This window comes from Notamacropus eugenii, chromosome 5 (assembly GCF_028372415.1).
Source record: "Notamacropus eugenii isolate mMacEug1 chromosome 5, mMacEug1.pri_v2, whole genome shotgun sequence".
Taxonomy (NCBI): domain Eukaryota; kingdom Metazoa; phylum Chordata; class Mammalia; order Diprotodontia; family Macropodidae; genus Notamacropus; species Notamacropus eugenii.
The window spans coordinates 426,686,103-426,710,300 of NC_092876.1; the positions used below are offsets into that span (position 1 = coordinate 426,686,103).

General features: G+C 39.3%; 1 protein-coding gene and 1 long non-coding RNA gene across 3 annotated transcripts in view; one reads left to right on the forward strand and one right to left on the reverse strand.

The window, feature by feature from the left end:
- Positions 1-970: 970 nt before the first annotated feature.
- On the reverse strand, positions 971-23,324 carry LOC140507113 (uncharacterized). Its single transcript, XR_011968200.1, has 3 exons — positions 22,639-23,324; positions 22,351-22,440; positions 971-1,706 (listed from the first exon to the last, which is right to left on the reverse strand). It is a non-coding gene; the product is annotated as an uncharacterized lncRNA (long non-coding RNA).
- EPCIP (exosomal polycystin 1 interacting protein) overlaps positions 9,935-24,198 on the forward strand; it is a 39,956-nt gene continuing 25,692 nt past the window's right edge. For both annotated transcript variants that reach the window (XM_072615063.1, XM_072615064.1), the window contains exon 1: positions 9,935-10,249. The gene's annotated coding sequence lies outside the window, so the exon portion shown is untranslated. The remainder of the gene's footprint in view (positions 10,250-24,198) is intronic.

Genomic DNA, 24,198 nt, shown 5'->3' on the forward strand with positions numbered 1-24,198 from the left:
GTCTTCCTTCTGTCATGGCTGTCAACCAGGCAAAGCCCACCCCTCAAAATGCAGGGAAGTCCAAATTGAATTGAAAACAGAAAAGTTTTATTAGGAGAAAAATTCTAGTGCTGAGGTACCCTAATACAAAGTACAAAGGAGCCCACAGTGTAGGAAAGGCAGGGGCAATTTATGCTAGAAAACCACAAAGGGGAGGTTGTGAAAGGGGTTAGGAAAAAAAATGGACAGTCTTTCCTAGGAACAGGTGGAACACAGAAACAGGATGTTTTGCAGGAACAGTTGACTACAAGGTTGGTTTAGGCTGGTTTGGGGTACATGGCTCATCCAGGTCAGCTGGCAAACATCAACAAAGGTATCTGGGAATGAACAAGACTTTGACTCACTGCATTGGCTCCTGATTGGCTCCTTTCAGCAGACAGGCTTATTACTCTGTGTCCAGTGCACCTGTAAGATAGGTAACTCATGGAAAGCAGACATATTCATCTCAGATCTACTCTCCCATGGCCTTCTAGCATATGATAGGGACAGATAAATTATGCTGCCACGATGTATTCCAAAATATCTGTTTGAGGTTTCAGTGACCCTCCCAATAAAGTATGTAAAGATGTGTTTACTATTTAGAAATTTTACAACTGCAGGTATCCTTTAAAAAAGTAACTTAATTAACATTATTTACTAAGAATGTATAATGCATACAAATATACATAAATACAGTGCTATTAAGCAGAACTCACTCCTAAGTTTAACCTTCATTAATAACATTTCCTCCAATACTATCTTTAGTCTAGACAATCAACAAAAAATAAATCAAGCCCCGATTTGTAACAGGTCTACCATTCCTTGTTATTGTTAATGATTATGGAGGGTCTTAACTGCTATCAAAAGAAAATTTCAGGTAAGCTGGCCCAATACTTTCAGGAGCTAGAGACAGAGATTTCATTTTTAAGGACAAAATGAAAGCATAGGGGCATTTTTTCCTTAATAGTATTTTAATTATACGTAAAGATAGTTTTCAAAATTCACTTTTATATGATTTTGAGTTCATTTTTTTCTTCCTCCCTCCCTATTTCCCTCCCCATGACAGCATGCAATCTGATATAGGCTATACATGTACAATCATATTTAACATATTTCCACATTAGTCATGTTGTGAAAGAAGAAACAGAACAAAAGGGAATAACCACGAAAAAGAAAAAAAAGAGAGGAAATAGTGTGCTTAGATCTAGATTCAGACTCCATAGCTTTTCCTCTGAATATAGACAGCATTTTCCATCTTGAGTCTTTTGGAATTTTCTTAGATCATTGTATTGCTGAGAAGAGCTAAGTCTATTAGAGTTAGTCATTGCATATTTGCTATTACTGTGTACAATGTTCTCCTGGTTCTGCTCACTCCACTCAGTGTCAGTTCATTAAGTCTTTCCAGGTTTTTCTGAAATCCACCTACTCATCATTTCTTAACAACAATATACACAACTTATATTCCATTACATTCATAGACCACAACTTGTTCAGTTATTCCCCAATTGATGGGCATCTTCATAGGGACATTTTCTGGAGTTGGTGGTAGTACGAGGAAGAGAGGTGAGGCTGATGGAGATAGAGACCAAGAGGCCTCAGACAGGAACTCACAGGTTGTGGGTGGAAAGTATGACCCAACTCAAGACCCAGAGGTTTTGTTGCAAGATTGTGGCTTCCCTTCAAGAGAGCTAGAAAACACAAGATTGAGAGTAGAAGTGAAGATGAGACATCAGAAACAGTGGTAATAAAAAGTCAAAACTTGCCCCCAATCTCCCCATAATTTCCTTCACAGAAGGAAGGAGAAGGCAGGCTTTCACCTCCAGTTTTCTAGAAAGAGAGGTTTAGAGAGCAACATGATGAGTCATTGACCTGAACAGTAGTTGCTTAGATCACGGTCCAATGGAGCCCCAGGAGATCAGCACAGTTCCATAGGCTTGGGCATCTCTCAGCAAACATACTTTTGAAGAGCCATGTAAATCATTTGAATGTCCCAAATGGAGACTTGTCCTTTGACTTTTTTTAGGTGGCTAAAATGGGAAATTATGCATACGTGGTCCCATAAAGATAAATTCATATTGCAACTGTTTTCCCATTAGGGATTTGTAGGGGAGGTGATGAAATTCCTAGAGAAAATAGGTTTAATAGTTTGGATGTGTAAGGGTATCTAACCCCCATGGCCTGCCACATCCTATAACCAGTCTGCTTGGGGGTAACAATATTCCCCCTTCTTGGAGGGGTCCCAGCTGAATGAAATCAGGCTTTACTTATATGTCACACGGAGAGAATGACCCAGGCTTAGGAAAGCTACAAAAGAAGTTTAAGCAGAAGATTGGGACAGTGGTGATGAGGGAAAATACTGATGTTAGTGTACTCTGGGAATAGAAGATGTGGTGTCTCTGCCCATGCTGTCTCAGAGGGAGCTGGTGGTGTGGTGGAGTCAGGAAGACCTGAGTTCAAATCTGACCTCAGACACTTCCTAGCTGTGTGGCTCTGGGCCAAATCACTTATCCTCTGTTTGCCTCAGTTTCCTCAATTAAAATAATAGCGTCTACTTCCCAGGGTTGTTATGAGGATCAAATGAGATAATATTTGTAAAGTGTTTAGCACAGTGACTGGCATATAGTAGGCATTATATAAATACTTATTCCCTTTCCCATAAAAAACACTTAGCACAATGCCTGGCACATAGTAAGCACTATATAACTGCTTATTCCCTTCCTTTTCCCCTCCCTTCCCCTAATTAAATAGATAGAGCTTCCCAGGGGAAACTTAGAGTTTGGCTCTTGAAATACAGGGTTGTTAATAAAGCAATTGATGGCCAGTCTATGAGATTGCTGATAAAACTGTACTGGGGATTCTAGCACTGGGATAGTAGAGGCTGTTTGGGTTCACCCAAGCCTAAAGCACCCCCCCAAAAAAAGCCCACTCCCAATTTGGATATAAGGGGTGCTGAACATGGACAGTTAGCCTACTGTCATACTGATGGGCCCATCAGGACATTCAAATTTTCACTAGAATTATAGATGGCACTGAGGAAAGGACTACCTTGGGAGTTGGCATCTATATAGACCCTTTAGCAACTTCTGTGTGTTACTGATATGGCCAAACGGAAACTTTTGAAATTTCCTGGGGATCTGATATAGTTTGGTGTTAACTAACAGGGGAAATTTCAGGCAATTTCATATTTTTATAAAATATAAAATATTTCAATAAAAAATGAAATTGCCTGAACCTTCCCCTGTAGTTAACACCAAACTATACCAAGAAGTCAAAGATATTTTCTTTCTAGAGATATAGATGAAGGATGCTGGGGTTCTTTGCTCTACCTCCTTCATTTACAATAACCCCTTGTTGCCCATGAGGAAAGTGGATTACAGTGAACTACAGAGAACTGATCATGCCTATCTCTGCAGTTATTCCTGACCTCATCAATATGACAGAGCAGGCAGTCCAGACTCAGAGTAAGACTTCTCACAAATGCCTCTTTTTTTTATTCATGTAACTGAAACTAATCAGGAATAGCTTGATTTCACCTAAGGAATCTACTATATATTTATCATTCTTTCCTGGGCTATTTAAAATCTCCTTCATACTGCCACATTCTGATGAGTAGCCTGAAAAAAAAAAAAACCTCTTCCTGAGGGCATTGGTGTACACTATTATACTCTTGATGTGCTACATAGTCTGGATGTGTCTACCCTGGGCTGACACCCAAGATTGGATGATGACTCCCTAAGGAACAAGAAATTAGAAATTAATCCTAAGAAAATTCAGGATCTATATCACTCAGACAAGTTTTGGGGAATATAATGGATGGGGATAATCCAGATGATGCTGAATTTACCAGTCCAGAGCAAGGTTTTGACACTCATTTCTCTGGCTAAAAAGGGACACAGAGGTTTATTGGACTCTTGGAATTTTGGAGAACCTACATTCTTCATGTAGATAATAAGGTCCTCATTTACCTTAGAAGTCTGCCTCTTTCAAATAAAACTTAGACCTAAAGTGAGCTGTCCAGCAGCCTATCCCCCTGTTGGGTCCACACAGCCCATGTTTTTAGAGGTTGTTGTCCATAAATACCAGGCTTAGTGGAACTTTTTGGCAGGTGACCAGGACAAATAACCATAAGGCTTCTGGATCTTTAAGTTTTCCAAAGCAATGACCCCCAGAAGCTACTTTTTAAAAAAAGTAATTGCTTGCCTGAATAAATGATACACAGTCATACAATCTTCCTTCATCTAGAAATACCAACTGGATGATGCAGGTGGCCCTTCTAACAAGGTAGGTAGGGTACAGGAGAAGTCTATTCTAAAATGGGAATAATACATTCATAATCACTCACTCAGTTCCCTCAGATGTTAGCACCCTTCAGCAAAAGTTGTGACTGTGTCAGAGATTAAAACTTTCACACCACCCCTGACTCCCCCATTGACCTAATGAGCCTACAAAAAGCTGGCTTCCAAGGAAAGCTTTTCTTTTTCCTGATTTACTGATCATTTCACGGATGTGAGAAAGGTACACAACCTGATTTCAGTGGTCACTACCTGATAACAGGAAATACTCTTCAGATTGCAGACTTGAACATTTATAGCATTCTCTGTCTGCAGCCATCTTAAAAACTGTATCAGTTGTAAAGAGTATCTTTCCAAACATCTCTACTAGATACACAACATTTTGTGTGTGGAATCTCTTTTTCCTTTGTTAGTATGAATGCTAATTTAACACCTCCCCCCACCCCTCACACAAATCTCTCACTCAGAGAGGCATTTGCTGATAGATTACATGATAAATATTTACTACATGCCAGGTACTGTGCTATGTACTGGGAATACAAATGAGAAAAGGAACGATAGATCTTACCCTCAAGGAGCTTAATTCTAATATGAGAAGACAATATACAAAAGGAGGGTGACAAGAGGCAGGGTCCTGCTAAATAGTACTTAATGTCAGGGCATCATGACGATTATGTTGTGTTCAAGCCAATCGGAGCAGCTGGTGGCAAATAAAGAGATGGCTGACATTTAGAGGCCACTTTAAAGGGAGGTTATGGGAGGGGTCTTTTGCCCCACCCTCCAGTCCCCCAATGACAAGGATTGAAGCAACTGAGGGTACTGCTGAGGTGTTAGTACCAAAGCTGAAGCAATCTCTATGGTGATAAATTTCCTGGTGATGAATTTATCTTGGTAGAGGGAAGGAGGGAAGGAGGAAAGGAGGAGTAGAGCAGCTGGTGGCAAGTGAAAGATGTAGGAAATAATGTGGACAGGGGACATTAATCATCTTCCCTTCCCAAATTGTTTCCTTCAAACCTAAAATAGTTCTAATTCACGGGATTATGAATAACAAAGAGGAGGCCTGAATTCTTTGGTGAGTTTTATTGAGCATGTTTAACTTTAGCTAACAACAATGGGAAAGAAGCTTGAATTCCAGAGGAAACTTGAGTACCCTCTGGAAACAGCATCTCATGTTCATTCATTCTCACCTTTCCTCTCTGGCACACCTGCACAGGTATCACTCACCCCATCCCCCTGAGTATATTATCAGCCTGCCTATATCTGAGTTCTTTTGTACATGATCAGGAAGTATATCAGAGCTGATGTTATAAAATGATGATGATGACAGTATTTAGATAGTGCCTCAAGTTTTAAAAAGCATTTTATAAACATTATGTTATTTTATCCTTATAACAACCCTGGGAGGTATTATTATCCCCACTTTACAGATAAGGAAACTAAGGCTATTAAGTGACTTCTCAGGGTCACATAGCTAGTATGTATCTGAGGCCAGATACATGAAAGATTACCCCTCCCTTGTATACTGAAACCATTAGTAGACATGAAGTCATAACATTAGAGAAGAAGGTTTTATTAAAAAGAGGAATATAAAATGGAAATCATAGAATGAGCAACCATTAGTCCCAAAGATGTATAGGTAGTATTTGAAGGAACCAAACCTCTAGCCCTCAGGGCAGTTTCCCTCAGTGAACCTTATGTTCAACATATTCTATGGGTCTACATTCCCTAAAACCAGAGCTCACTAGTCCCATCAATGTATTCATCTTTACTACACAGCCAGAGAACACAATAAGTATAAGGCAAAGGCATTTCATGAAATAGTATATTAAGTAGTCACAAATATCTCCTATAAACTTGAGGTATGTTCCTCAGTGCAAATAAATACAATCCAATTTGGAAGGGTAAATAAATATAGAGAACCCACATACAAGGGCACACACATAGAGAGAGATTGACACAGAAAACATATGTGATCAGGGTACGTGTATGGAGGGTCAAATTATGCCTCCAGTACTTAAAAGCCACTGATATCTTTTAATAATATCACTGTAAACTTCCCTCCTGGTTTGAATTCTACTGACTTTTTAACTTCTGCCGCATGTGCTTAGATGCATAGACTTTCCTGCCATATGCTCTTCTGCTGGATTCTCCTCCGCTAACTACTATTTTCTGGTCTTTGTTTAAATGGTCACTTGGTTTTCTGGGCACTGGTCTGTTCCCTGGAGATTTTCATTCCACTGAAAATCTTGCTTATGATTTCCTTGAAGGAAAGAACAAGTGCATCCATGCTCCATTATCTTAAAACCCATAGGTTTTTCTAACTCTTTTTGAAAAGGCAGAAGAAACCTTTAACTGGTAATCAGACTATCCCCTCTTCTACTCCCTCAAAACAAAAGTCTCTCCTTTTGGGTTCTCTTGCCTCGTTCCCTTAGATTATTGGCTACTGAGGCCAATAAGTAACAGATCTTTAACCTCAAGTGCTGAGCTCTTTAAAGCAAAAAATCAGAGGATTTCCAGCTACCTAATTTCCTCAAGCTTAATCTTTTCTTTAGATTCTTTTGGAGCAGAGCCACTTTGTCAAAGACCTCACCTATAATAATCATTCCATAAACCTCCAAATTGTCAACCTCTGAAGGCTATATTACCTAAGTCAGATAATGGTTATTGCCTGAACAACTACCAAACATCTATGGAATTCAGGGTTCCTCAGTTTTTAAACCCTAAGTCCAGTGCTATGCTGGTAAATATTTAACAAGAGAGTTCCTGGGAGGGGCAGTTAGGGTGGAGCAGTTGAGTTCAAATCTGGTCTCAGACACTTATTAGCTGTGTCACCCTAGGCAAGTCACCTAATGATGATGGCCTAAAAAAAAAAAAAAAAAGAGAGACTCTCTAGGGGGATAAATTGTGTACATGATATACTTTTAAGTGTAATTTACAACATTAATGCTTTCTCCATTACTTTCTTAATTCTAAACAATCAAGAAAACAATAATCTGAGCCATGATTTGTAGCTTTTGCTGATTTCTGAGGGGTGAATGCTCACAGTGAAAATTTAATAATTGGCTCTCTTGATCAGGTTCAAGCTGGCTCCAGTACAGCCCTGACTAAGCTCCTTCTGTTCTTCCCCATAGATGACTGGGTTAAAGCCAGGCAACAAAGCCACCTGCCTATTATACAACAGCATTTATGGCCTTTTGATATTCATAAACAATGAGTCCAAAGTCTTTGAGTGACCTTGGGGCCTGCTGTTACATGTATAAACCTGAGGATCGCTTGCAGTCCCAAGTATGAGGGTTCTCCTGGCAGAGGTTTCCCCCGACTAGTCTTGTTGCCTTGTCCTGAAATTCCCTGGATTTTCGTTGTAGAAAGAGAAGGAAGATCTCTCTGTTTCTCTCTGGCTTTCAGTCTCTTCCTCTTTTTCTCAACCCTCCTTGCTTTTCTTTGATATTCCCCATACTTCCCTAGCACACAGTTTCCTCCATTGCACCATTGCCCAAAGCCAAGGCAAAACTCTATATAATCATCCAAGCTTGCCATGCCAAATCCAAGTGGAAGATAAGGGTAAAAACCCTCCTGTCTTCTCTTCCCCTAGTTGCCACTCCTTCCTTCCCTCAAGCTCTTCTTCCCCACTGCTTTCTTTAGGTTTTCTCAGTTACCAGCAGCACCCATCAGCTTGCACAGCACTTAGAGTGACACAATTTACTTTCAGTTACCCAGAAGAGAAAGGCACTAGGATGGAACAAATATCCCAGAACTTGTTACACACACATTTATACAGCGATAACCCAAAGGTGTCACTGTAGCACTCAGTTGTGAATCCCCTACTTCCACAGCCTCAGTGGCCCACTAGGCTCTCTCCCAGAGACCCACATTTGGTTGTTACAACCAATAAAAATGAAAGACCAGTTCATGCAGTCTGAGGGACAGGCAGGAAGAAAAAAGACTCAGGCTTTACTTCATTTCTACTCTTTGCATTTTATGACACTGTGAAACACAAATAGAATAAATGACTTGAAAAATATGCCTCCTGGTGGTCCCTTCAACCACAAAGTCAGGATATGGGGTCCTATAGCATATATTCTGGAAAATATTTTTTAAATACTTCTCAGAGCTGCTCCGTCACTTTAGCATGCTTAGTCTACCTTTATAGTCACGCTGAGCAAAAGCAAGTCTTTGTAGACCAAACTTTTATAACAACAGAAGTCAAAAGGCTTTAAAAAGGAGTACAACTTGCCAACAAACAAGTTGGAGAAGGAGAAGGTTTGGGATAGTTACAGAAGAATTCTTCCCTGTTGCCTGCTGGTCGATGCTCCAGTTAACTTTCGCTCTCTAAATCCTCTCCTAGGACCATCGCTGTCTTGCATCAGATTTCTCAGCACTGGGGAATGAGGACTTGTTGCTGCTAGGGCCACTGAAGCCTTCAGTCATGATTCTATTTCTTCTTATGGTGCCCCTGACTCCCTCTCTTCCCTGCTTTCCTCCCTGCAGATTCCACTGGCTTGTTTGCTAGCCTCCACATCTAGTTCACGTCGAGGTCATTCTGTCCAAGCCTCAACCTACAATTCCTGTAATCATCATGGGACAGCAGGATCTGTCCCACCCCAAAGCGACTTCATAAATTTTAAAGCACTTTCCTCAAAACACCCCTATCAGGACATCAGTAAAAATATTATTTCTTTCATTTTATAGAGAAAGTCTCTGAAATTTAAGGAGGAGAAATGACTTGCCCACAGTCACACAGCAAGTGGCTTGGTACTCTTTCCCCACTCTCTTGCTGAACCAACTTTTAAGTGCTTATTTTAGCTAACACAGAAAACAAATAGAGTAACCTCAAATGCTTTAAAACATGAGGAAATAGAAATCCTACTGTAAATGTTTAACTTTCTCCACTCTCAAGTCATGCCATATTTTATCTCTGTTTGGCTAGCCCTTCCTCCTAACAGGGAGTTGCCTGTGTTATTTTATTTTAAAAGGAAAAACTTTGAAAAATCAAAGCAAAATGAACTGTAACATGGTCAATATTGCCAAATAAAAATAAACCTCAATAAGAGAACGTAGAATGACTTTTGCTGTTGCCAACTGACTAATCTATGTATTTTGAGAAGTTTTGTTTCTTAAATATGGAGAAGAAGCATTTGAGAATAGTGAGCTGAAAGTCCAAAAACTTGGGTTGTAGTCCCATTTAAAAAAATATATTGATTTTGTAACTTTGGGCAAGTCATGGTCACTCAAGGCCCTATTTTTCTCATTTTAAGTTGAATTTAAAAAATGCCCTTTACATTCTTTCCCAGCTCTCAGTTTCTGTAAGAAGAAAAACTGAGAAAAGATTGTGAATGAAATAAACTGAATGTCTAGTCATATAACTGAAATAGAGAAGAATAAGAGGTGGCCCAATCCTTAGAGATGATATTAGGCATAAACTACAAAGCATTTAATCTTTTCCTCTGTGAGGGGACAATTAGTGCTGGAGAACAGACATTTACTGTGCATAATAACTCAGGAAGCAAATGGTCAGAGAGTGAAATAGCCATATGAGGAAAACATGTCAGGAGTTTCAGTGTTCCAAAATTAATCATGCAATTTCCTGTTAAGTAAGCTTTCTTGTACTAAAGTAAGTTTGTTCAAGGCTTTCCTATCACAACAACCTCCCCTGTTGCCCTGTAAATTTTCAAGTTGAGTACACCCAAACTCAAAATAATGCAGGTACTGATCCTTCTGGGTCCTTAAGGAAAGTAGGAGGCTGAAGGCTTCCTTCCCTGTTGTCATGGCAACAACCAGAGCTGCTGGCCGTCTGTTAGCATAAACCTACAGCAAGTGCAAGACCACACATTCCACAAAGCCTTGAAGATTTACCAAGCTGCAGGGCCAGAATGGAGCCTCAATGGTCAGACTGAACTTCCAAGGGAAGAAGGGGAGCACCATAGTTTTAACCCCTAAATGTAAGTCATTTCTTTCTTCTTGTTTTCAGAAAGGTACGTCTAGTTTAACTGGGACCATTTTTAATATCCCTTGTTCATGCTGCTGGGTATGAATGTTTTCTCCTAGATCTATGATTCACTCCTTTTGGTCTCTCTGTTTGCACAGGACAGTTTAAGTTACTTGAACGTGGGTTTTATTAGTTAGTAAATCGTTCTCACCATGAAATACTTAAAGGAGTTTATATTTAATACATTTATAGACATCACCTATTCCCTCTAGAGACTGTGTCTTTAAAACTGAACCCAGGATGGAAGAAACACAGAAAGTCAGTAGTTGTTCTTTAGTTTCAAACTTCATACCTTAAGTCAAAAATTAGGTGGACCTCTCTTATCATTTGGTCTCCAAGTAGGGAAAATGCTCAATGATCCCAAAATATAGATGGTCAATCAGTAAATCAAAAAGAATTTACCAAGCATCTGCTAAGTACCAGGCATGGAATGTCTGGAATAGTAACGTAGAAAATAATAGGTGCTTATGGAGTGCTTGTTGAAACAAATCAGGTTATGGTTTACATTTTAAAACTTCTATCTCTCCTTTATAAGAAGTTATCAGGACTTTAAAAATAGCTCTATCTGAAACTTTTCTTATATAAGCCTTGAAAGAAAAACAAACTTCCCTGCCATCCTTTTGGTTTACAAATTCTTAGCATTGCTTCTGTCTTGAAGAAAAGCTAATGATTGCTACATGAATATTCAAAAAACTTTAAAGGGAAATTTAGCTGAATATTTTGCTGCAGTAGTTCAAATGGTTTTTGAAATTTTTTTCAGTCTTAATAAAAATATCATATTTGGTGAGAAAAAGAGATCTCTTAAGACTTTTTTTTCAATTAATCAAAATCCTAGCCCACAGATATATTTGAAAATTTAGTTAATTGGATTTTTATCATTACTTAGTGATGAATGTGTTGTTTATCAAAGGAAAGGAGCTGCTTCAATGGCATAAAAAGTAAGCATAATATTTATGAAATAAATCCTTTATTAACCACCAAAATAATACCAGGTCCTCTGTGTGTATGTGTATGTTAATTAAGTGAAAGATAAGGATGATGCTTATTTCTATTATCTCTGAAAAGAATTTTTTTGCTAAAGACAAAACGATGCAACTGGTTTGGAAGAAGAGAGATGTTTTCATTCTGTCAGAAATCTGGCATATAATGGAGACTAACAGCTTCAACAAACTCTAAGGAAATGAGTCATATTCAACAGCTAACTTGTATTTCCAGATGTCTTTTCCAATACACAATTTTCTTTTAATTACCTAAAGGCAACCTACAACTTTGCCATTAATATACTTTATAGATGCCCTTCTGTCAATGGATAGGCCTGGCACATAGTAGGCACTTAATAAATGTTTATTGACTCATTATTGATTGAATGAATGTATGCCAATCACTGGAGAACCTAAGGAAGAACAAATGAATCCATATTGTTGTATATCTAGTGACCCTCTGCATTACTGCCCTCTCCTAACTTGAAGGTTGTGTTCCCAAAGAGCAGATGCTACCCCTAGGTTTTAGGGTATCTCAGCATTTGGACCTCCCCAAACTCTAACTCCTGAGGCCCATAAATACATACAGAGTCCAGGAAGAGAGTAGGCAGAAATTTTGAGTATAAATGTAGTGAGACACACATTTAGGTAACAAATGTCATCAGGGGCCTCATGGCTTCAGTTCTTCAGAGCCTAGATAGCCTTTCTTTACTTGAGTCCTCAGACTGCATCTCTCATCTCCCATCCCAGATAGTGTCTCTGTTGTACTAGTCACTTAAGTAGGTTCCTGGGGTCCTTTCTTCTCCATAGCTCAACTCTCAGTTACCCAAGCTAGTTCTCTCTTGTATCCATAATTGGCTCTATTCTCTGCTGCCAGAGGTCCTTGATCCTCAAAATTGCTTTTGGTCTCAAGTAGGTTGATTCAACTCCTTCTCTGTGTATGTGTCTGTGTCTTTCTGGAGAAAATGTTTCTACTCCCTTCTGGAGTAACTAATACCACTGCCATGTCCATTGAAAGAGAGGAAATCTTCTCTCATTCCTATTGCACTATGGTATAAGCATAAGGGTCACACTCCACAAAGTTGCTCATGGCTTTGCCTGACTGCAGAATTTAGTAAACTATTTAAAGACAACCAGTTCCTGTAGAGCGATCAGGCAGAAATTCATACTTTATATAAGATTAATAGAATGTTAATACCATTACCTTCTTATTTTACTTTCTGTGAGACATCTGCATTTATACTTAGTTTTAAAAAAAAATTGTTATTTGTAATTACATCCTGAGCTGGGGGAAATCCATTTCCCCCAGGGAATGGTCCCTCCCACATATGTATAGTACCCCATCTGTGTTACCTTTCCTCCTCTAATTCACACTTGGGTGATGTGAATATGATATGATGGATGATGGATATGATGGATGGGTCCCTAGGTAGCAGCTACTTCCAAGTTCAAGGTACTTTGTGGATATAAAAAAGTAGTCCTCTGGTGTGCTTTCCTTTAATGGTCAGTCAGACACAAATGGCTCAAAGCAAAGGGTTTTACTGAGATGACATCATATGAATGACAGTAACAAAAGTTCCCCCAATAAACTTGGGGCTTTTTTTCCCACAACTACAAGTGGTGTCAGAGGAAAGAGTAGAAACACACTAGTAAAAAGGCTTTTGCTTAGGGAATACACAGTGTGACCAAGGCCCATGAAGTCTTTGATGATTTTTCTGTTATCATTGTGTCCTTACACTGCACTCCTTGTGTGAAACATCTGCTGGCCAAGTCATTTACCTGTGCTCCCTAGGCCTGTTCCTCTCTTGAAGTTCAACTCCTGATAGAGAGGGTAGCTTCCCTTCTTGACTCCTCAAAGCTGTTTCATCCCTCAGATGCTTAATAGCTGCTGGGCATGGTTTCTCCTACTGCTGCATAACACCTCAGCAAGATCCCAAGGCCACTGGTGGAAAAGGGGAGAGATTTCTCCCTTTCCCACCAAGAACCAAAGATCAAATCCCTCTCAAAAGCTATGTTCTTCTTCCATAGCTGGCTCTCTTCTCTGTTGCCAGAGCTTATGTTCCACAGACCTATTGCCTGCTTTGATTCTTGTCAAGTCTGGAAACAAATGACTCCTTGGTCACAGAGATTATGCAACTGCTGTTAATTCTGAAAATACTGAGTTCACGCAGATTATCACAACTAAGAAATAAAATGAAATAAAAACAAAATAAAACCAAAGAGCTAACAGTGGTCATAAATAAGGAGCTTTCTTAATTCCATTGGGAGAGGGAAATTAGACACATGTGCCAGAGTTTCCTCTACAAGGAGTCCCATGTTAGTGAGATCAAATCTTAATACATATATAATTTGTAGTGGCTACACAGTGTTCTGTAGCCCCAACAATGACCACAACAATGAGACAAGTTTGATTCATAGCAGGGCTTCATGATTATAACATAGGTCCTGCAGGTGCTTGTCTGAGCTCGGGGACCACCTGGAGCTGGTGTGAAACAGTTTTGGGATTTTGCTGTGTCTGAATTCATCCAGTTGGTGACTGCAAAGGATCGTTGTTATGCCAAGCTCAGGATCAGCTTGTTTGCTGGGCCTTAGCTCTGGAAACAGAGTATCTCCTAACAGTAACAAGAGAGGAGTAAAGATAGAGGGGTGATTTTGGCCTAGAGATCCTAACACTCTCAGCTCTCTAGAGAGTGTCCCACTTTTTACAGGGCCACCAAAATTATGGCTGGTCCTTGGTCATCCAATGGCCAGCTACCCTCTTTTCATTAGTTTGATCAGAGAATTTCTTCATACTTCATAAATGGTTAACAAAGTATAAACCCTTCCTTAACACTTTGTTTAAGACTTTAACATCTCGCTATTACCTGCCTATTGCTTTCTGTGATTACACCAACATCAACAGACTGAGGAGTATCAGTTAATCAGGGGCAACCTGATCAATTCCCCTCTCCGTTATATTCCTTCCCTAATTAAATATTTACTGTCCCCAGAAAATCAGCTGGTGCACTTTTGATTCATTTGTCCTTAGTCCCAAATTCTGGATAGCTCTCTAGCGTCTTAGGAAGGCCCAAATATTGCTCCATGGAACCTTCCCCTAGAATCTGAGCAAAGTCCATGTGGCACAGTCCTTAAACAACCTGAAAACTAGCAGGTTTCCATGAGAGTCCAGTCTTACCATACATGGTGGGCCTGTAACTCATACTCACCTCCAAACACATGGTTATACAATTCAAGAAACACACAACATTTTTCAAAACTCTCAATTTACGGCATGTCTTGGTGCTTACTTATCACAGCACAAAGACAATAAAGGAAAATGGGAAAGTAAAAAATGACCTTTCCTCTCCTGCAAACGGAAAGTATAAACCCAACAAAGCTTCCAAAAAAATGGGACCTAGATTGACTGGAAGATACCTTCACCTTCAGAGGAGAAACAAAACTTCTTCCTACAAACATTCTTCTGTATTCCTGCAATTAAAATTTCTCTAATACCTCATTGCAACACAAAGGACATTCCAAATGGACATTCCCTCACTAAGACAAGCAGACTAATGATAATAAAAATAGCTAAAAATTATATATGGCTTATGATGTGCCAGGCATTACAAATATGATCTCATTTGATCCTCTCAACAGCCCTGAGAGGTAGGTGTTATTATTATATCCATTTTCAGATGAGGAATCCAGGGTCACACAGCTAGTAAGTGTCTGAAGCTGGATTTGAACTCACGTCTTCCTGAGTTCTATTTACTACACTACCTAACTGTCCCTAGTTTATGAAGAAATCAAATTCATAAAAGCCCCAAAGAGGTATGGGACTCTTTAAAAGTTGTGAAGGGTTTAGAGTTGATTACTTGGGATTTCTGGGCCATCAGGCAAACTTTATCCTGTGGTCCATAAAGATTTCATGGAAATTGTCCTGACACATACTCCCATTGTATCTTGGGCTGTCTCCAGTTATCCTGATGAATATCTGGTCACTGGATACAGATGGGTCAGGAGGAGAAAGTGAGGCTAGTGACTTTGCACAGCTCTCCCTCACTCAGAACAAAGTCAAGTGCAAGTCATGTCATCACTTCTCTGATGGTATGGTCCTCTTGGAAAATGAAGGATGAACACAACACACAACAACAACCTGACACATGTCACAATAAGGCAATCAGTTTAGACCTGCTCAAAAGCAATTTTTTAAAAATTAACCTGGATGAGTTCCCATCTTGGCAAATTGCTAGGCAACAGCGTTCTAGAGAAGAAATAACCGCTCATATTGGCTTCTGTGCTTCTAATGGACAGGGTAAGCAGTTTTAAGCATTCAATTCATACAAAGGTTATCTGAAAGAAAATGCTCTGACTTGGAAAGGAAAGATATGAAAAAATGTCTTGTTAGTCTGAAAACAAAAGAATATAGAAAAAAAAATGCGTTTCTTCTCTGGTGAATCCCTAAAAGATTAGGTTATTCAGATGAAGATCCTGGTCAGAGAATCTCTCCACTGGGCCCCTATAAGTGGGCAACCTAAAAATATCCCAGACAAAGTATCCCCAATGCACACTCCCTACAGGTCAGCTAATCTAAGTTCACCAGTCCTCAACAGTGCATTTACCTTTAATAGTCATCCTGCAGACATAATTATTTCAAAGCATGAAGTACTCTCAACACTGAGAAGCACACGTAGCAGAGCAGAAGCAGTTAAGAGCAGCTCTGTGTGTGCTATATGCAACCTCCAGGTAACCATGGCTATTATATATATACATGCACTCCCTTCCTTTCCATTCCTTTCCTCCCCTTCCCTTTCCCTTTCTTTTCATTCTTTTTCTCTGTCTTTTTCATTTCCTTTCTTTTCCTTCTCTTCCTTTCTCTCCCCTTTCCTTACCTTGTCCCCTTTCTTTTCCTCCCTTCCCCTCCTCTCCCCTCCTCTCCCCTCTCTTCTCCTCTCTCTCCTCCCCTCTCCTCTTCTTTTCTAGCATTGTCCAGTAATGAACAGAACAGTGGACTAAAAGTCACAGTACCTCACTTGGCCACTATCCAGGTAAATATTGTACATAAGAACAACATCATTGTCTTCATGGTGTCATGGTGTCCTAAGAACAGACAGCCATCATCTGTCTATCTTCAGTTTACTGGGAGCTTTACAATAGGACCTATTGTAGTCTCAGTTTACATCTCAAAAACAACCTGCATCTCCTTTTGACCTTTTTTTCTTCTTGTTTTTAAGAGCTATTACCTTTCATTAACAACTATTTCTTAGTCAATGTGCTAGCTTAAAGAAGAGCCTTAAGGAGCCATCATGTTTCAACCTAGTAACTTTGGCTTTCCCTGCCCTTAACTAACAAAAAAAATTTAATGCATTTGAGAGTTAGAACTTTCTTTTGCTCTGCACTCCTTTGGGTAAAATAGAAATTAAAGTATCTACTATTCCTCATTAAGATATGAAATTACCATAATTACTGGAGTCCTGGATTCTCCCCACAGAAAGTTTACATTCAGAAGTAGCATGAGATACAAGCTAAAATAGAATGACCCAGTATAGTTTTTGTTGCTCAGTTGTTTCAGTCATTTCCAACTCTTCATGACCCCATCTGGGGTTTTCTTGGCAAACATACTGGAATAATTTGCATTTTCATCTCTAGCTCATGATGAGAAAACTGAGGCAAACAGGGTGAAGTGACTTGCCCAGGGTCACATAGCTAGTAAGTGTCTGATGCCAGATTTGAACTCAAGAAGACCCAGTATAATAGTACACTGCAAAAGAGAACATACACAATCTTTCCTATGTGAGGCTTGCTTTTAAGGTTCTGGTTTGGGTTTCTGTTTTTCCTTCAGATTTTTCTGATTTTCTAGACTTGATTGGTACCTACAGGGAAGATAAATGTCTAGACGTGTCAGTTTCTGAGAGTAAGGAGTATCAATCAGTGAGTCTGGGAAGACTTCCTGAAAGAGGTGGGATTAGAGGAAGATTTAAATGAGGGAAGGGAGTTACCTTAGTAAATGGGAAATATACTGCTACCCCAAGCCCATCAGGTAATATGAAATTGACGTGTAGACTGAAATAGAAAATTAGAGGAGAGTCTTTCATAAAAGATACATTACTGTTGTATATTTCACCTCCCCTCCCCCCACCAAAAAGGGGGAGAGGTAATTCAACTGAATTCATTCCCAAAATTCATAAGAAAATAATCATTTTTGTTATATAGTGGGTGGTTAGGAAATGGATAAATTTGATCAGTATCCCATAAAAAAGTATTTGGATCAGTATCCATTTTGCATCTGGAAAGGCCTGGTCCCAAAGGTCATTAGGAAGGCTTCGTAACTACCAGAATCCCTTTCTCAGTTGCCAGGAATCCAGCAGAGCTCACTTGGATTCCTGCCTGGACATCATTTCACAAGTTCACAGTTCAGTCCAAACAAAAATGCCCAGAGAGTTTGTTAGGATCCTTCTATCAAAACAAAAATAGTCTTTATGAAATGATCAATGAGAAGAGAGGGCATTTTTACTTGGACAAAGACACTAAGGAAACCTTTCAAGAAATCAGCAAGGGTTTGATGGCCTTCAGATACTGCATTTGGGCTCAAATATTTACTGAGATGAATTTCTTTTTGTACCCTTACATAATAACTATGGTTTAAACCTCAGCAGAGCAGAAAGAGAGAGGGAAACAGAGTGGTAGGACAGAGAGAAAGAGAAAGAGGAAGGAAAGAGAGGAAACAAGGGAAAGAAGAATGGGAGGGAGGGAGAGAAAAAGGAAAGAAGTGAGGGAGAAAAGAAAGGAGAGAGAAGAGGAATGGAAGGAAGAAAGAGAGGAAGGAAGGAGGGAGAGAAGGAAGGAAAAAAGGATAGAGGGAGGGAAGAAGGGAGAGAAGGAGAAGGAAAAGAGAGAAAGAATGAAAGGAAAACAAAAAAGATAAATCATTAAACTTCCATTCTGAGGTAAATATATAGAGAAATTTTAGGTGAATGTAAAAATTTACTCCCCTTTATTGTTCTGGAAGGGACATCGTTAAATTGTTCAAGGTTCGCTGACTTCTTTCACTTTTCTGCTCTTTACTTACCAAAAGGATTGTAATGGTATTTGACTCATTTTCCTTGGCTTCCTCCTTCCTAACCAAGATTTAGCTTAGAGTTTCCAGAGAACTATGCTCTTGAATTTCAGACTTGTGGAAAAACTACAAGGCTGTATCTATTCTCAATCAAGAACCAGAAATGGAATCAGTGACATTTGGCCTTTTGTAGTATTGATCTGGGGTTCATTGGCCTGGTTTATGAAGTATTGTGATATTCAATTGGGTTAGAAAGGGGGAAGCTTATTTATCTCCATTTTCCTAGACCATGGAAATTTCTCAAAAGGGAGATGTGTGGAGCAAAGATATAGAGACTACAACTTTCTAGAATTCAGAAGAAGAAGATCATCCTTGGTTTCACAACTTGGCAGTCTGATCACCATCAGATTTACTGGAAAGTTCTAAAAGAGACCTGCTGGTTCAATGCCAATCAGTGCTGACCTTCTTCCTTACCACCACCTGCCTCTTCCTCTTTAATACCTTGGTTGTACTTATCCTTCGATACTACCACCTTTCCTCCTTCCTTCTACCTATAAAATAACAGTTTACATTGTAGGTGCCTCCCTATCCATATCTTCATTTGATACTTAGTATAATAATAGTATTAAACATTTCAGTATTGTTTTAAGGTTTATACTGGGTTGTTCAGAGAGGACTGGCACCTCTGGTGTGATGACTTTCTGAGCACTTCTCAGGGCTGTTCTTCCATCTTTGGTGTCCACTTATCCCCAACTGTCTCCTGTGGCTCCAAGGAGCTGTAGTATATGTACTGATCACACCCTGGTAAAATCATTTCAGCAGATGGGCTAAACCAGGTTGAAGATAACTGAGAGGACTCAAACCAGTCATTAACTCAGGGGGATATCTATCCCAAGCAGGTGAAGACTTTCCCTGTGGAATGGGCAGATGAAAACAGTTTGTTCCAGTGGCCATTAAGGCAGCTGAAGCAGGCACTGTGGAGTGCTTAGAGCTTGGTCAGATACCAAAGATGCCAATGTCATCCACTGCATCTTAAGCCATCACCAATCATCCTGTCTTGTCTTACCATTGAACTACAATGACTCTGGAAGAGAGAATGAGGCTGATGACTTTGTGCAACTCTGCCTCACTCAAATCCAATTCATGCTCAAGTCAAGACATCACACATTATTCAGGATAAAGTACCAGACACTGAAGTCCTTACTCGAACTAAACTGCCAGTCATTCAAACTCTGCTTCAAAGAGGGCAACTCTGATAGTCTGGCCACGATGTTCAAATGCAAAACATACACGTGTCAAAAAGACTGTTTTATACAGAACTCACTCAAGGCAAGCATTCACATAGTGGTCAGAAGAAGCAATACAAGGCTACTCTCAAGGTCTCTTTTAAGGACTTTGGAATTTACTTCGTGACATGGGAGACACTGGCACAGGATCGCTCAGCATGGCATACCCACATCAGAGAAGGTGCTGTATTCTATGAAAAAAGCAGAATTGAAACAGCTCAGAGGAAATGCAGGATATGCACATTTAGAGTATCCACCCCAAATATTCACATGGACTATTTGTCCTGACCTGTGGTAGAGCCTTCAGAGCTCATATTGGTCTGATTAGCCACAGTCAGACACATTGAAATTTGACTCTAACATAGTGATGCCATTTTGGTACTCTTTGAGGACAAAGGACAACAACCAACCAACCATCTTACCCTAACATTGTGACTTTATTGGCCCTCTTTGAGAGCAAAGGACAACAACCAACCAACCATCTTACCCTAACATTGTGACCTTATTGGCCCTCTTTGAAAATGAAAGACCACTACCAATAACAATAAGGTTCTTTAAATGTATCACCTCATTTGATCCTGATAACACTGTAATGTATGGACTGTTATTATTCACTGATGAAACTGAGGTTGAAAGAGACGCCAGAGTCACACAGCTAATAAATGCCTGGGTCAGGATTTGAACACAAGTCCTCCTGACCAATGGTGTCCATTACATCACTTAGCAGCCACATACCTCATGACAACCCTGTGAGATACAGTCAAAATATTATGGTCACTATTGTTTAAATAAGAAAACTGGAATATTTACACATGGTGGTAAAGTTAAATGAAAGAGCCAAGAATAGAAAGCATGAATTTTGACTTCCAGCTCAGGAGTCTTTCCACAATACTTCACTGTTCTCTTGCAAATAAAATATAGCTCAAGTAAGTACCTGAGGGCAGTTAGTTGGTGCAGCAGATAGAGCACCAGGCTTGGAATCAGAAAGTTTTATTGGCACGAGTTCAAATTCAGCCTCAGATACTTATTAGCTGTGTGATCCTGGGCAGGTCACTTCATCCTTCTTGTCTCAGTTCCTCATCTGTAAATGAGCTGCAGGAGGAAATGGCAAACCACTCCAATACCTTTGCCAAGAAAACCCCAAAGGGGTTCATGAAGAGTAGGATACAACTGAAAAATGACTCAACAACACAACAACAAAAGAATTATTCAGTACTGAAATAGGTAAAAAACAGAGCATAATGAAGTAGACTAGCATATGAGTGCCAATCCTTGAGGTATGTGTAAATACCCTCTTGCCTAGTTTCAATCCAATTGGCCATGTGGAAATAGAAAAACCTGTTGGTCATGATGGCTCATGGGTTAGCACTGTACGATGCCGTAAAATCATTCAATTGGTTGAGGAGTTAGAAGAACTGATAACTCAAGAGTCACTGAATACAGTGTGCTTATAAAAGTAGTGACACTCTGATCTCTCACTCTTTTCCTTTACAATTACAAGGATTTAAAATCTACCCAAAAAGTGAGATGGGGGAAAGTGGCAGCCTTATTGGCAGCTGTGAGCACATGGCTGCCTTTGTCTCTTGTGTTTATTTTTTCCTGACCTTAGCAGATGAGTAGCTTGATATGAAAGTGCCCAGGTAACATTGTGAGTTTGAGAGATTTAGGACTCCTATTAAAGGTGCTACCAGTGGTTGGGAATAATTGGAATTTTCAATGGCTACTGGAATGGTAGTGGCCCCAATAGCAGCAGTGAAGCAGCCAAATCCAGTAGGAGTCAATGGCAGAGAGAATTCCTAGCAGCCAGATGGTAATAACTATTTACACAGAAAGGGAGAGGAGACATATACCACTCACTGATCTAACACTTCCCCCCAGCCCTAACAGAATGGAGGCAGGCAACTAGGATACTACTGAGACTAAGCTCTTTTTATGAGCATGTCCATCATTCTAACTTCTCTGCCAAAGCAGAGACAGACATTTCCTAAGGATGAATGAGGAGGTCTCTTGCACTTTTTAAAAAGTCATTCCTTATTCTTTTATTTTTAAATTATATTTGATTTTTTTCAACTAACAAATGTTTCTTTTCCACCACTTGGAAGAAGAAAAAGGGAAAAACAAACCATTATAACACAAACATGCAGAATCAAGTAAAATAAACCCATGCCCCATAATGTGTCTCATTCTGCATATTAGTCAATCATCTATCTGTCAGGTAGAATTCTTCATAATTGGTTCTCTGGAATCATAGTTGATCATTGAATTGATCAGGGTTCTTAATTGAAAGTGGTTTCTCATTAAATGAGCAATGGAATGTGACATGACAATGGGATGACATGGAAAAAATTTATGGAGGTTGATTTGAGGGAACGGTAGAGAAGAGAGAGATAGATGAGCTTGACCTGGTAACTCAAGTGGCAAGGGGGATAAAAAGGGATCAAAAAATCTACAAGCAATGAAAATGTAATAGAAAAATTTGAAGAGAGAGTTAAAAAGAGAATTAGTTTAAGAACTGGGCTACTTAGGACACAGGAATAGTGTTTTTGTTTGCAGATGATTGTGCATTCAGTGCAGCCTCTGAGACTGAGATGCAACTGAGTGTGGATCAATTCTACCACTTGTGCTAATTTTGGCCTAACAATCATCACCAAGAAAGTAGATTCTCCACCAGCCAGCAAAACACCATCCATACATGGAATCATTGGTTATAGCAAATGGAGAAATTTTGAATGCTGTGGATAAGTTCACTTACGTTGGCAGTATGCTTTCCAGGGATGTTTACATAAATGATGAAATTGCTGTAAGCATTGCCAGAACCAACTAGTTCAGCATTTGGGAGGCTCTGAAAGAAAGTGTAGGAGAGAAAAGGTATTAGGCTGCATACCAAACTGAAGCATACCAGACAGAAATGTTGTGTTGACTTCATGGCTAGATGCCGGTGAAACCTGGATCCTCTACCAGCACATGCCAGAAAATTGAATTGTTTCCAATTTGAATTGTTTTATGAAGATTTTGAAGATTATCTGGCAAGATAACGTACCTGACACCGGTTCTCTCTTGAGCTGAACTGTCAAGCATTCAAACTCTACTGCAGAGAGCACAACTCTGATGGGCTGGCCACATAGTCAGCATGCCAAATGTATGTTTACCTAAAAAAATTCTGTGGAGAAATTGGACAAGGCAAGCACTCACATGAGGTCAGAAGAAGTGGTATAAGAACACTCTCAAGATCTTTCTGGAGAATTTTGGAATTACTATGAGACACAAGAGACACTGGCAGAGGACCATGCAGCATGGCATGCTTGCACCAAAGAAAGCACTGTATTCCATGAAGAAAGCAGAATTGTAGTAGATCAAAGGAAATGTGAGATGTACAAATCTAGAGACACCTCCATCCCAAATGTTCTAACGGACTACTTGTGCCCAAACTGTGGTAGTGCCTTCCAAATTCATACTGGACTGATCAGTCACAGTCAAACAAACTGTACCTTGACCCCAACATTGTGATGTTAGTGGTCCTCTTTAAGTGGGAAAGACAAATAACAGAAGACCTTCTTAAATGATTATTGTTGACAGGAGTTTAAAAAGCAATGGATGCGGAGAGGAGGAGGGAACCAAGAAAGAAAATTAATCCTGGGCAGTTCACAACCTGTTTAAAATTTTTGGTCTCAGAGAGTTGCCTTAGGCTCAGAGAGAGGTTAAGTGGTTTTTCCATGGTTACACAGCTAGTAAATGTCAAAGACAGTTCTTGAACTGACTTCCTAATTCCTAATCTAGCCCTTTATTCACATTACCAAACTGCATCTCATGAACTATAGCAATTAAATACGGATACTTGGGAAGAGAACAAGGGTTACAAATCAAACCCCATTATAACAAATTTAATTATAGTGAAAATCTCTGCAAGTGAATTCTAAACCCCTGAGAATCCCCATTTATTTCAAGCAACAATAAATTTAACTAAGAGCTAGAATGATCTAGTAAAGAGAATTGTTTTAGAAACCACTAAATAAATGAGATAATCTCAGTTTTCTCATCTGCAAAATTAGGGAACTGAACCAGGTGAGCTAAAAAAAAGTCCCTTCCAACTCAAAAAACATTCTATTCTGTGAAAAGCATTGGGAAAAGAATTTGTTCTAAGGAATGTATGAAGGTTCATAACATAATGGATATGGAATCCATTATGGAATTTAAAGAACACATATATTCTTTAAATTTCCTTTTCTTCAGCATCGGGTAGAAATTGATTCTATTTGATATAACAGTTCATATAAAAGGATGCATAAGTTTCCTGATATTAAATTATTGACCCAAATGAAATGCACTAGCCCTTCCAGGGCTAGGACTAGGGCAGGACAATGGGAACATATGCACTCTTTCATCAGCATAGAAATAACTGAACTTAGTAAGTATCTAACTAGCATTATTAACAACCACGTAACACTCCAACTCAAGGAACTCTGTCTTTATTATTTAACTTTATGTAATTTTTATTTATCTAGCTTCTTAAGGCTTACAAAGCTCTTAACATATATTATCTCATTTGATTTCATATTAATAAATAATAATTCTTGCATTATTTTAACCCAGTACATTACAA